Source organism: Botryllus schlosseri, chromosome 2 (genome assembly GCF_051294905.1).
Source record: "Botryllus schlosseri isolate E-star chromosome 2, Bs_hap1, whole genome shotgun sequence".
Taxonomy (NCBI): domain Eukaryota; kingdom Metazoa; phylum Chordata; class Ascidiacea; order Stolidobranchia; family Styelidae; genus Botryllus; species Botryllus schlosseri.
In genome coordinates, this window is record NC_137237.1 from 28,108,161 (window position 1) to 28,110,595 (window position 2,435).

The 2,435-nt window shown below is 37.9% G+C and overlaps 1 long non-coding RNA gene across 1 annotated transcript; it reads right to left on the reverse strand.

The window, feature by feature from the left end:
* Nucleotides 1-264: 264 nt before the first annotated feature.
* LOC145457873 (uncharacterized) lies at nt 265-2,187 on the reverse strand. Its single transcript, XR_013920995.1, has 3 exons — nt 1,805-2,187; nt 1,585-1,742; nt 265-1,500 (listed from the first exon to the last, which is right to left on the reverse strand). It is a non-coding gene; the product is annotated as an uncharacterized LOC145457873 (long non-coding RNA).
* Nucleotides 2,188-2,435: the final 248 nt, after the last annotated feature.

Below are 2,435 nucleotides of genomic sequence, written 5' to 3' on the forward strand. Positions count from 1 at the left end.
TTTTGGTGCTGGACATTTCTTCTGGGATAGCATGGAGGGGTGGTGCAAGACTGAGAAAGTCATGTGCTGTGCACAGATCGTTTATAGTGAGTATATGACGCTAAAACATCAAGGACAAAAATAATACAATGCCCTTTTCCTACATTGCTACGCCATTTCGTTTTACAAGTTCATACTTCTTTTTTTATCTTGGCCTCTACTGTGCGTCTATAGGTACATATGCATTGTGCAAGTCATTGTATTTTTCACTTCATGTTTTCAAGCCGCAGCAAGTAGCCAAGATAGCACGTATAGATCATTAATCACATATATATATATATAGCACTAAATGCAGCATCAAACACATTTTCATTTTGTATTTTCGTTTTACAGAAAACAACAGATGTTTTGTGCTTTGAAGGACAGAAAATATTTAGAGTGTGCCATTCATGTTGCGACGAAAATGTTTTACTTATCACTAGAACGATTTGTTTTGACCTTACAAACGGAAGATTTTGCTCTGAAGATGAACATTTTGACATTTTTTGACGTTATAAAACCTAATTTTGATATAATTTTATCCTCATATATGTAAATTAGGCGTTTTCGAACATAATGTTAGAATTGGGCTACTTGTCTTCATTTCTGGTTGGAACCGTCTGTCTGTCATTACGTAGTAGTCTGGCATGAAAAAACTTTTTGACTTGAAAAATGGCAAATTTTTGAATGAAAAAATTATTTTAACGAAATCTGGACCTATGAAGAATTCCAGTAGTCAATTAAAATTTGTTGTAGTACAACGAAAGACACTTTCCTACATTATCGGGTAAAAAGTGTGTGTCCTTACGAACTAGCTTGCCAATAACGGAAAAATAACGTTTAACAGCCGGCTGCCAACATTAAAGTTGTGCGTACACTGCTGATGACACACCGCGTTGTTTCACACTGACAATGTCGCCTATATCACAAATTTTCATCATTCTCTTCTTGATATAAAAACCAATGCCCAAGCAGGCTTGCTTCAGTTGGGATATTGCGATACTTTGAGCATAACACCATGCCAACCCATTTCTTTCATTTGACAGTTTATGATTCACAATGAGCAGAAACTGGGCCGTCTACAACGGTAGGCCTATAAAGTACATTACAAGCTGTACAATGTCAAATGATAAGTACACCGACAGGGCAAACATCTACGATATCAACGAAATGCAGGTTGCAAAAATTTTTTACTTTGTAAACAAGTTTTACAATTTTTGACCTAACGCTATAATTTTGTCAAAATTTTGACTTTTTTGCAATGTCAAAAAACTCACCCTACTTATAACTTTTTAATGGCGTACGATTACCTTTCTCAAAGTCAGTAGGCCTACTATCAAAACATCATTTCTGAACCTCAAACTTGTCATTCCTGTTCTTCTTAATGAATTCAACAGCTTCTCTACAGACGTCTTGCTGCTCCTTCGTATACTTCCACGTTGTCGGCTTTCTCAGCAATAGCTTATTTATCGGTTGTCGCAGCTGTTATGAAAACATACTGGAAATTCTGATTTGCTATCAGACAGTGGAACTTAGAAATGAACTAAAGATTGTAAAAACTATTACGCGAAACCAATTTTCGCCTTTTGCGTTCACTAGCGAATTGGGATGGTCCATAGCTCTCTTGATGGTATCGACTGAGTCAAAATTCATCCGAAAGGGTAGTCTTCCTTCCATGCGGAAAAGACGCTCCGTGTCTTCCTTGGTCCGACAGAAAACGTTGTCTACAAAGATTGAATAGCTGACTGTAATCAGTATCACAGTCCAACTTTGCAGTTCGTCATACAGGAGCCGCCTGGAATCCTTTCCTTGAAGATATCCCCATAATCGTCATGTCTCTTCGCCCATAAATCATATAACCTTCGCACGTCGAAACCGCGAATTGGCGTGTAATCTAGAGCGGTGCCAATAATCGGTAATGAACGTGGACCAGGAATTGACTCAAACGGAAGTGCGTTTTCACGTTGTAGTTTCTCCCCTGATTGGAAGATGGTATACGAATCAGTAAAATGGATTTTGCTAACATCGTATTAGATTAGCTCAGATATGCGAAAACGATAAAATTCCTTCCGAATCCAAGATTCAGCTCGTTCTTCACGATTACCTTTGATTACAAATGGTGGAATAAGGAGTCTGGTAAGTCACGACTTACTGATTTTATTTGCTAGTGCCAAAATGGGCTTGGTTCCCTTGCAGGACTCACTCAATCTGCCTGTACCATATTTCTAACCAACTTGATTCAGAATTTATCCCACAATTTACAGTATACGGTAATACCGAATTTTTACTGATACCTGCGTTGTTAGAAATCCTCAACGATTTTGAGCAGATATGTATTCTTCTTGCGTTGAATAAGTATCGAACAGTGGTACGTCCGATCATTATTTACCTTACACGTCCAAACAGGATTCCTTCCC